Source organism: Chrysochloris asiatica, unplaced genomic scaffold (genome assembly GCF_000296735.1).
Source record: "Chrysochloris asiatica unplaced genomic scaffold, ChrAsi1.0 scaffold00016, whole genome shotgun sequence".
Lineage (NCBI taxonomy): Eukaryota > Metazoa > Chordata > Mammalia > Afrosoricida > Chrysochloridae > Chrysochloris > Chrysochloris asiatica.
The window spans coordinates 2,176,790-2,189,504 of NW_006408534.1; positions in this window are offsets into that span (position 1 = coordinate 2,176,790).

A 12,715-nucleotide genomic window follows, 5' to 3' on the forward strand; every position below is an offset into this window, starting at 1 on the left:
CTGTAAGGATTTGTTCCCTCTTTTGAGCTACTGCATCCATAGGTGTAGGTCAAGTTCATCAAATTGTATCAGATTACTCTTTTTTTTCCTCTTCTTTCTTCTTCTGGTTGAGCTCTCTATCTTCTCTTGATGTTTTCTGCATCATTCAATAATTTCCCCAGAGAATATTTCAATAGTGAAAGTCGAGACTTGAATTTTTCCTTTATTTCCCCCAGCTTGAGAAATGCTGAGCGTGTTCTTCATTTTAGGTTTACTGATGCCAGATCTTTGCACATTTTGTTGTAATATTTGGCTTTATCTTCTCAAGCTGATCTTTGAAATTTTCTGTTCAACTCTTGGACCTCCTCATTTCTTCCATTTGCTTGAGCATCTCTACGCAGGAGAGCAAGTTTCAATGTCTTTTCTGATATCCATTTTGACCTTTTCCGTCTTTCTTGTCTTTTTAATGACTGCTTTCTTCATGTATGATGTTCTTGATGTCATCGCACAACTCTTCTGGTCTTTGGTCTTTAGTGTTTAATGTATCAAATCTGTTCTTCAGATGATCCCTAAATTCAGGTGGGATATATTCAAAGTCACATTTTTGTCTCTTCAACTTGAATTTGCACAAGAGCAATTGATGGTCTGTTCCACAGTCTGCGCCTGGCTTTGTTTTGACTGATGATATCGAACTTTTCCACTGTCTCTTTCCACAGATGTAGTCAATTTGATTTCTATGTATTCCATCTTGTGAGGTCCATAAGTATAGTCATCTCTTATGCTGTTTAAAGGTATTTGAAATAAACAAATCATTGGTTTTGCAGAATTCTATCATGCAATCTCCAGCATAATTTATATCACCAAGGCCATAGTTTCCAACTATTGAACCTTCCTCATTGCTCCCATTCCGATCACCAGTAATGATCAATACATCTTGATTAAATGTTTGATCAATTTCAAATGGAAGAAGTTGGTAGAATTCTTCTATTTCACCCTCACTTTAGTGGTTGATGTGTACATTTGAATAATAGTGGTATTAACTGGACTTCCCTGTAGGCGCATGGATATTATCCTATCACAGACAGCGTAGTACCTCATGACTGATCTGGATATGTTCTTTTTGACAATGAATGCAACACCATTCCTCTTCAATTTGTCATTTCTGGTACAGTAAACCATGTGGTCATCAGATTCAAAATCCCCAATACCAGTCCATTTCAGCTCACTAATGCCTAAGATATTGATGTTTATGCAATATTTAAGCTGACATCTTGGTGGGTTCAAACTGACAACCTTTTTGTTAGAAGCCTAATGACACAACCATTTTCATCACCAGGGCTTTTTGTACAGACATAATTAAAATTAAAATACAAATATTTTCATATATTTCTATCACTAGAAAAATATTAGATGTCAGATGACAATAGAATAACGTCTTTTAACAAGAACACTTACCTATTCCTTAAGGAGACCAGGAAATCCAACTAGTAGAATTTTCAGGGGAACCTTGTATGTTCTTCCCTATTTGATTTCAAAATAACTTCCATAAATCTCAAACAGATGGTTATCTAATGTCTGCTTGAATCAATCGTGGGCGAAAACTCGTTGCTTCAGATGTCGTCTGTTGCAAAATCTAGCTTCTAAAACTTCCTTGTTCTTCTTCCTATAGTGATGAAATAAGGCAGTGAAATATTTGGGATCTAGAGTCCTAGTGTGGCACTCTAGGATAAGCACTGGACTGCTAGCCACAAGCCGCTCCTTGGAAATCCTATACAGTGTCATTCAAACCAGCTTGACAGCACAACATTTACGGTCTATAAGTCTCAGTTTCCCATTTTATAAGTGTGGATAATAATAGGTTGGTTTCATAAAAGTGCTATAAGAATTAAGTGAAAAAAAGGAAATAAAGCACTCAGTTGTAAATGAAATGGAGTAAGTGCTTGAAAGATATTCTTACTGATACCAATCCAAGTTTTGGGATTTGCTTTATTCTGTTTTGTTTTCTATTTTGTTTTTATCTTATTTGACTTTTCCGTTGTACTACCCATGCTCTCCTCAAAACTCTGCTTCGCCTTGTTTTCTGCACCATCACTTTCGTTTCCCATCTGTGCCCATGAATCTGCTATTTCTCTATCCTTTGTTAGTTCCTATGTTTCCACAAATGTCAGAAAAACTGACTATGACATATTTTTTTTGTAAGTGACATTGGTGACCACTTCATCCCTGATCTAGAAAGATTTGAGTGTTCTTTCTTCCTGGATCAGATCCTGTTCCTTCCTTTTATATGCAAAAACAAAGTACATGGCCAAAGATTCTAAAACTTCTAAAGAATTCCAGAGAGTATAACTTGATTTATGAAACAAAAGATGATCATATACAAATTTTTCAAAAAGTTTGGCAAGAGAAAGTTGAAAGTAGCTTTAATAATTTTGCTTATTTATTGTATTTGGGTTGCTGACAGATATGTGAAAGTCAGAAAAATGGGGAAATTAGACTTAAAAATATTTGCTGTGCTGCATTTCTACCTATATGATTTCCTTCTTTTCTGAATAATTCAGTCCAAGAGGAATTTGACCAGTTTGTGCAAGGCATGAATTATGATAAAGAATGTGGACTCAAAAAAAAAAAAAAAAAGAATGTGGGTTCAAGTAACAGCAGTGACTCTGGCAAAGGGCATCCAGAGCCGAAATGGGACCAAAAGGTGTCCTTATAGGGAATGGAAGTGGAAGTAGAGAAGTGAGGACAAGTAGATCCTGAGCAGAGTCAAAGAGTATCAGTACAGAGAAATGGCACCAGAGGCTTTAGTATGGGATAACAAACCTAGAGTGGGGTGAAGAGGTTATTCACAAATTTGACAGTAAGGAAGCAGAGAAATAATAACAGAAGTATAGGCCAGGATATTATGGGTGTATGGGGGAAGCCATGACAAGAGATTGGTTGCATACACAAGGTTTGATCAAATCAGCAAATATTTCGAGGATAACAAGGGGCAAGTTACTCATTGTTGGAAAGGGAGTTACAAATTTGGATAAGGAAAAAAAACTCGAAGAAAGAAACCTATTTGATTTCTTCATCTCTCATACTTGGGACATATTATCAGGATGAACCAGTTCCTGCAGAAGATCATCATGTTTGGTAAAGTTGCCAAACTATATGTCCCAAATATGAAAAATGTGTGTGAAATATATATTTGTGTATACACATAAAATAAAATTTGTGTGTATACTTAATTTTGAAAAAGAAATGAAGAACTATCACAAATATTAGCAGCAAATTGAATCAAAGGAGGTTTGAGGTGTTGTTTCTTTTATCTTTCTACATTTATTTACATTCTGGTTTTTATAATGGTCAGAAAGATAAAAATACTCATTGCTGCAAAGAGAACTGATCCATCTTTCCCAGAATTCCTTTCTCCTCCACATCATGCATGTTATCACTATGTTAGCACTGGGTCCTGAGCAGTCTTTTCTTGTTACTCCTACTGCCTTTTGATAACAGAAATAATAAAATATTAACCAGATGCTCTGCTTTTAGCACAATAAAATTCTGAGCAGATATCCAGAATGTTGAATTGTGTCATCACTGATACATTTACCTGTTTTTCCTGTTTTACAATCTGAGCAGTCTATGCACTATTCATACCTTCAACCTGAGTAGACAGTCTATGGACTATTCCAACAATACTATCACTCTGTTTATCTGGCTCCCACTCAAATCACTCTAAGTGAGCTACTACTTTTAGAAATTTGAATAGTTATCTAAGTACCTTTCGTATATTCTTACTAATCCACTTTGATATTGTCCCTCTATTATCCATTCATTCATTTATTCCTTTGCTTAACTTTAATACATTTTTGTATAGGGGTAACATGTACTAGGCACTGGAGATACAACAATAGAAAGAAAATAAAAAGAAACCTTTCTACCTTAAATGAGTTACAATCTGGTGGAAAGTTGAACACCAGTATACAATCTGGTGGAAAGTTGAAATAAACAAATAATCGCAATAGTCTAGGATCATTGGCTTAATGGAGGACTGTATAAACTTCAGTATGAACACTCAGGTCTCAAATGGAACTTCGGGAAAAGCTTTGCAACTGAAGTCACATTTCAACTGATTTAGAGGAAGGAGTCTGCACCGTAGATGATCTATATCCAAACATAAGAAACAGCATGTTTGAAAGCAAGTCTGAGATTCCTTTAGAAATTCAAAAGTGGGTAAGAGGGAGTGAAGGAAAGGGAAACCTGGGAGAAAAGTTGAGACTGATACAAAGAAGTCAACTCATAAAAATCGATCTTGTATTTTCCCGTGGCTCTATTTCAATAATTAATTCTACCCCATCAGACCAACGTCCAAGGTCAACAAGAACATGCCACTTTATGGTAGATGTGGCCCAATCTAAATGGTACCACAGTGAGTGAGGATGAACTGCTGCAACAGTTCATTGCTCTTAGGCAGGCTACTCCTGCCTGCCCACTCACCTGGAGCACAGTAATGTCCACATTGAGCACTGACTATCTTGCAGACTCAGCTTCATTCTTCTAGATGTGCCAACTCAGCAAATAACTTTTACCTACCATTTTAGTCAGCTCTCTAGTACAGGAATGTCATTATCTTAAACCCATTTAATATTTTCAGTTTAATTCTCTTAACTAGTAGATTCCATAATCTAGTGATTTTAATTAACGAAGGTGAGCAAATTTTAAATTCTGGCTCTTTATTACTGGCTGTGTGACTCTAAGCAAGTTACATAGCATTTCTGAGCTTCAAGTTCTTCATATACAAAACAAATGATTAAAATAATAACTGCCTTGTAGGTTTATTGCAAGGAATAAAAAGGATAGTGATAATGAATGCTGTTAAGTGCCGTCAAGCCAGTTTTGACTCACAGTGACCCTGTATAGTGTTCCAAGAAGCAGCTGATGGGTTTAAACCACTGAACTTACATTTAGCAGTCCAGTGCTTTTCCTACAGCACTACATCAGGACTCCAATGACATTAAATATAACTTAGTATTATTTTCATAAAGTAAACTGAAATCATTATTACAGTCTAATTGCACAAGGATACCAGTCACTGGCGAAGGATATCATGTTTGGTAGGGTAGAGGTCAAAGAAAAAGAGGAAGACCCCCAGAAAGATGGATTAGCCAAGTGGCAGCATCGATGGACTCAAGCGTGGCAACAGTAGTGAGGCTGGCCCAGTGTTTCGTTCTACTGTGCATAAGGCCGCTATGAGTTGGTACTGACTCAATGGCACCTAACAACAACAACCAGTTACACAATGTGAAGCACTCTGCTGCTAAAAGTTTTATAGGTCAAATCTACTAACAACTCCACAGAAGAAAAGGCCTGGCTATCTGTTCCCATAAAGATTGTAGCCTAGAAAACCCTATGGGAAGTTCTATTCTGTCTTGTCTTCCTCAAGGTTCACTGTGAGTCAAAACTGACAGCACACAACAGCAACAATATAGTCATTGTTAAGCCCACTCCTCATTTATCAACATGTTTAGGTTCCAGAGACCAGGACATTATGCAAAAACACAGCTTTATGTGAAAATGTTAAATAAGATCACAAAGTGGAGAGTGGCTGGGACATTATATACCTGCCAAATTGCATAATCACATAAATCCAAGCCACTGGGATCAGGACACAGCCAAAATGACACATAACCTTAACCATCACAGGCAGCATTTCTGCCTTCTCACACCTCACTGTTCATTAGTGCTACATGTACACCGTGAATATACAAAAGTGTTGGATAGTAAATGTTTACTGCTGTCATAAGTGCCAAATATCAGATAGCAAAATAGTTGAGAAGTGAGGGATGGAGGAACTATTAATTTTATCACTACTCAGCACCTTCTTCCAGAAAACTGTTGTTGTTGTCATTAAGGGCCATCGAGTGAGTTCCAAATTACAGCAACCCTGTATCAGGGTTCTAGGGAGCAAATAGTGGCTTTCAATCCCTGAACTTGCAGTTAGCAGTCCAGTGTTCATCCTAAAGCACCACACCAGAAATCCAGGAAACTAATCCTCATAAATTATGACACTGAAGATACTGGAAAATCGTGCTAAACTTTTGCTATTGCTGATGATTTCTTGTCTACTTAGTGTCTTGTGCCCAATTGGCACTAGCTATGTTTCCAGAATCTACGTTTGTTTCATACTCCTGATAATTGTTAGGCTACTCATTTTTTTGCTGCCTCTCTTCACATCACAGATGCTGTCTCTCTATGAGTAGGATTTTACACCTTAGAATTTTTTCCTCTGTCTCAGGACTCAGTTTAAGATTTTCTAGATTAGCAGTTTTGCCAAATAATGTTATCATAATCTTCCAAATTTTTTTAAAGTTATTGTAACTTCCCATAAAACACAAAGAAACACTTATAGATTGTGGTTCAAATAAACAAATGAAATTAAATGAGACACTGAAGATGTTATTGAGGTCTTTCTGTATATAATAAAATATCTGTCTACATAGAAGAAAGCAGTGAAATGAAAGCCATTTGGCCACACAAATATTACTGCTACATGTTTTCATGTCCACGAGGACAGTTTATCACTTCTTGTTGTTGTTGTTGTTGTTAAGTATGGTCAAGTCAGTTCCAACCCATAGCGACCCTGTATAGGGTTTCCAAGGAGCAGCTGGTGAGCCTGAACTGCCAACTTTGCAGTTCAAATGGCTTTGCAGTCTGGCGCATTAACCCACAGAGCCACACCAGGGCTCCAAAATCATGTTAGATTACCTCCTAAATTAAAATGGTGTCAAGACTTTATCTATAGGGGCAGATTTTTCAAGTAATTTAAACTCCCACATATTCAAAATTCCTGTCAATATTTAATGTCAACTATAATTACTTATTTTCAAGATCAGAAGGCATGGATAGAGACCCAAATAATTACAGAATATGAGTATCCTTACACCTCAGAAGCTACTGCAACTAAAAGAACACACCACCATTATGCTCAGCAGTCAGAAGTCAAAATCAACATCTGGTACAATTTCCCGCATGAACAGATTGGTTGTTGTTGTTAAGTGCTGTTGAGTTGGTTCTGACTCATAGCAACCATGTATAAGGTTTCCAAGGAGCATCTGGTGTGTTAGAACTGCTGACCATGTAGTACTATAGCAGTCCAGTGTTTATCTGATTAAAAACTTGGTTTTTGAACTCAAAATATTTTATCTTGAAGGCTATTTCGAATTTATGTATCTACTTCCTCCTATGTTCAGTTTTTGGCAAAAGTAAAGAATAAATTAAATATATTTGGGAAATATATGTTGTTTTCATCAACTTTTTGGCCAAACTCATTATAAAATACCAAGTTGGATGACTTATTACAGCTGATATAAACCAGGCAATCTACAAATATATACCTTTTTCACTTAGGTATTGACTATAATTAATGGGAGAAAGAAGTAATCTTAAAATTTATCATTAAATGAAGGAATAATTATTAGCAGTTAAGAGTCTCACAATCTGTAAAACCTGCTTTGATAATGTGGGATTCCTAGTGTTGTAGAACTCTGGAACCCTCTCTGATATTGTTGTTAGCTGCCATGGATTTGGCCCCCAACTCATGATGGCTCTCTCTATGTGTTACAGAGTAGAATTTCTCCGTAGGATATTTTGGTTGTAATCTTTATGAAAACAGTTCTCCAGGATTTTTATTCCACAGAGTCACTGTTGTTGTTGTTAGGAGCCATCAAGTCAGTTATGACTCACAGTGACCCTGTGCACAACAGAACGAAACACTACTCGGTCCTATGCCAACCTCACAATTGTTATGTTTGAGCCCATTGTTGCTGCCACTATGTCAACCCATTTCCTTAGACGTTTTCCTTTTTTCATTGACCCTCCAACTTTCCAAGCATGAGTTCCTTCCCCAGGGACTGATCACTCCTGACAATATGTCCAAAGTACAAGATATACCAGCTAACCATCCTCCCTTCTAAGGAACATTCTGATTCTACTTCTTCCAACACAGATTTGTTTATTCTTTAGGCAGTCCATAGTACTTTCAATATTCTTCTCCAACACCATAGCTCAAATGCATTGATTCTTTTCCAGTCTTACTTAATTTATTATTCAACTTTCACTAGCATATGAAGTAATTAAAAATGCCATGGCTTGGGTCAGTTGTACCTTAGTCCTCAAACTGACATCTTCGTTCATGAACACTTCAAATCACCAACTTGTAGGTTAGTAATCTATTGCAAACCATTTTGCCACGTGGGCTACTTCTTGAGTCCTTCTCTAGCACATTAAAAAAAAAAGAGAGAGAGAGGAGAGAGAGAAAAATTTGTCATCCTATCTATTTTGAATCCTGGCAATCCCAAGGGTTACCATGTTATATGGAAGGATTTCTTTAAGAAAGACAACCATATAAACATATTTGTATGAGTGCATCAGCACTATTTTTTGCTAACATTGTTGTTTTTAAGTGCCTTTGAGTTGGTTCCATGAGTTACTGGTGGGTTTGAACACACTAACCTTAGCAGTCCAGTGCTTATCCTACAGCGCCACACCAGGATTCCTTTTTTTTCCCCTATTGTTATTGCTATTAGGTGCCATCAAGTCAGTAGTGACTTACAGTTACCCTATGCACAACAGAATGAAACACTGCCCGGTCCTGGACCAACCACACAATTGTTGCCATGCTTGAGCCCACTGATGCTGCCACTTTGCCAATCCATCTCACTGGGGTCTTCCTCTTTTTCTATGACCCTTCACCTTATCAAACATGATATCCTTCTCCAGCGACTGGTGCCTCCTGACAATATGTTCGAAGTATGAGAGACAAAGTTTGGCCATCTTGGCTTCCAAGGAGCACTCTGGCTGCACTTCTTCCAAAACAGATCTATTGGTTCTTTTGGCAGCCCATGGCACTTTCAATATTCTCCTCCAACACCATAACGCAGAAGCATCAATTCTTCTATGGTCTTCTTTATTCACTGTCCAGCTTTCGCATGCGTATGAGGTTATTGAAAATACCGTGGCTTGGGTCAGGCACGCCTTAGTCCTCAAGCTGGTATCTTTTCTCTTCAACACTTTAAAAAGTTCCTGTGCAGCAGATTTGCCTAATGCAATATGACGTTTGATTTCTTGACTGCAGCTTCAATAAGTGTTGATGGTTGATCCAAGAAGAATGAAAGCCTTAACAACTTCAATCTTTTTTTGATAAGAATGTTGTTTATTGGTCCAGTAGTGAGGATTTTTGTTTTCATTACATTGAGATGCAACCCATACCAAAGGCTATCGTCTTTGATCTTCATCAGTAAGTAGTTTAAATCCTCTTCACTTTCAGCAAGCAAGGTTGTATCATCTGCATATCGCAGGTGGTTAATGAGCCTTCCTCCAATCTTGATGCCACATTTTTCTTCATATAACCCAGCTTCTCGGATTATTTGCTCAGCATACAGGTTGAATAAGTATGGTAAAAGAACACAATTTGTCCCTCACCTTTCTTAATTTTAAACCATTCAGTGTCCCCATGTTCTGTTGGAACAACTGCCTCTTGCTCCATGTACAAATTCTTCATGAGCACAATTAAATGTTCAGGAATACTCATACTTTGCGATGTTGTCCATAGCTTGTCATGATCCACACAATCGAAAGCCTTTGCATAGTCAATAAGCACAGGTAAACATCTTTCTGGTATTCTCTGCTTTCAGCCAAGATCCAATGGACATCAGCAATGATATCCCTCATTCTACTTCCTCTTCTGAATCTGGCTTGAACCTCTAGAAGTTCTCTGTTAGTGTATGCTGCAGCCATTTCTGTATTACCTTTAGTGAAACTTTACTCGCATGGGATATCAAAGATATAGTCTGATGATTTCTGCAATCCACTGGGTCACCTCTCTTTGGATTGGGCACAAATATGGATCTCTTCTTATCAGTCAGGCAGATAGTTGTCTTCCAAATTTCTTGGCAGCGATGAGTGAATGCCTCCAGTGGCACCTCTCATTCTTGAAAGATTTCAATTTTTATTTCATCAATTCCTGGTGCCTTGTTCTCTGCCAATTCCTTCAATGCACCTTGTACTTCTTCCCTCAGTGTCATTGGCTCTTGATCATATTCTACTTCTTGCAGTGGTTGAACATCAACCATTTCCTTTCCATCTTCTTTGGATGCTTTCTGCATCATTCAATAATTTACCCAGAGAACTCTTCAATAATGAAAGTCGAGGCTTGAATTTTTTCTTCTGTTCCCCCAGCTTGAGAAATACTGAGAGTGTTCTTCCCTTTTTGTTTTCTGAATCCAAAGGCATGCAAAGATACAAAACATAAAACAATTTTAAATTGTTAGGCTTTTAATTGGATGAGGCTCAGGGCTGGGAGAAGTTACACCTTTTGGAAGTAGTTAAAACAAGGCTGATTTACAGCTTCATTAACTTATCAATTAATAATCAGATGCTATATCCAGCCATATTTAAGCCATGTCATTATACCCAAAATCTATTTTGTGCTCTGTTCCTAAAGTTTGTACCTAGCTAATGGACAATCCTGGTGTGGCACTGTGCATTAAAGCGTCAGACTGTGAAGTTGTTTGAACTGCAAGGTCAGCAGTTCAAGCTCACCAGCTGCTCTTTGGTAACCCTATACAGGTCGCTATGGGTTGGAATTGACTCGATGGCACTTAACAACAACAATGGACAGTTACTAAGATGACTGTTTTCTGATCATGGACACTAAGTGTCTCTATCCTTCTCTAAAACCTTTCAGTCTTACCTTGGGTCACTATCTAGGCTAAGTAGAGGACACACCCTAAGAGTTTAGGTTCCCATAATTCAGCCCAGTCTCTGAATAACCTCACACTCCACCCTACTCAGAACCGCAGCAACCAGCATTTCAAGCAAGATGTTTCAAAATAAAATCTCCAGACTTTAGGAAGTAGTCCTTGAAAATTCGATGTATTTCAATAACAGCAAATGCTACAGTCTGTTTAGCTTTTGGTGGAAAAGAACAGTATGGCTTGATAAATAGCCAGCATTTATATTTACCTCAATTGTACCTCCCTAAATAATACTGCAGTGCTGACACCTAGGAGAGGATTTATGCTGGAAATTCAATTTGGTGGCTGAAGTGAAGCAAGTATTTACAATCTTTTCCTGAAAGCCTCTTTCTCTAGCCCTCCCCCATTATGAGACTATGGAAGGTACTAAAGGTGGATGAGGCTGGCAATAAACCTGAGTTGTTCATTGATGGTTAATGGAAGAAAATCCTGTGTACATTAAACTGGGAGACAACTATTGATAGCATTATTTATTTTTTCATTCATTCATGTCTCATTTACTGAATGAGTATTTATTGAGTATCAATTTATTATTTGGCATTCCCTAAGTGGTACAGACAAATAATGCTCTTGACTACTAACCAAAGTTTGGTGATTCAAATCTACCCAGAGGTACCTCAGAAGAAAGGCCTGGCAATCTACTTCTAGAGAGTCAGCCATTGAAAACCATATAGAGCACAGCTCTACTCTGACACTCATAGGATTGCCAGGGGTCATAATCAATTCTGATTTTTGTTATTGTTACTATCATTATACGAGCATCAATTCAAACAATTGTTTAAAAGAAAGAGTAAATGAAAAATTCAAATTAGCATTCTCTGCCGAAATACTTTATTTCTGCTTCATCCACACAGACAAAATGTTGAAACATCATTCGTGACCAAATAAACCACCTATGAAATTCTGTATTTTAGACTATGATTGCATGAAATAACCTCATTAAAACCCTAATAGGTTTTTATGCATTATTCTATGAGAAGAACAAACATGCACATGGAAATCTATCCCCACTGGTGTATTTGAATGTGTTCATGTTTGTGTGACTTCATTCAAAGCAAAATAGTTCACGCATCTCAGTATGAAGATAAAGAGACCATGGAGAACTTCCATTTCTAGCAAGCAGCATGATGGCTAAAAAGCCAAACAAGTCAGTTTCTTAAAGCAACTAAAGTACTAGAAAAATTATTTTTTTAAAATGCATCAAGAGCTATTGAAACTATTTTGTAATAGCCAAATATTAAGTGGAAGCAGGAAGAATTCAGAAAGATGAACAGAGCACTAAAGCCTGTATTTGCTTTAAGGCACATGAAAACTGGTGAAATCAAGCTTCATTCCCACGCCTCGTGGGACACTAGGAATAGAAGATAAAGCTGGCGTCCTTCTACAGCAGAAAATCCCATAGACGATCCCACTGCATCAAGTTGGGTCTACAGTAACTATGGACACAGGGAAAGGATAAACCGAATAAATCCACAAACTCTTCTTCCAGGTACAGCAGGAAAGTGTTACCTGTTAAATTTCAATGCTAACTAAAAAGGAAAAATTCTCCCCTAAATGTTCTTGACTGCAGTTCAGCCTTCAGGGGTTTTGGGAGTCCAAATTAACACTACCTGAGTAGTCCAGAAAACCACAAGCAGAGAATTTAATATTAAATGATATTTGGTTGGCAGTTTCCTCACGTGTCTGGAAAACACAAAAGAATTGTCTCAGATAAGGAATCAAGAAAACTGAGTTTTCACAGTCAAAAATGATAAAATATACATGGAACCAACAAATAGAAAATGAAGATTCATTACCAAACATATGTGAATATAAAATATAAACTAGCTTTCATTGACAAAAAGGAAGAGCTTCAATAAGATGGACTGACACAGTGGCAGTAATACTGGGCTCTAACCTAACAGTGGTGAGGATGGTGCAGGACTGGGCAGGGTTTT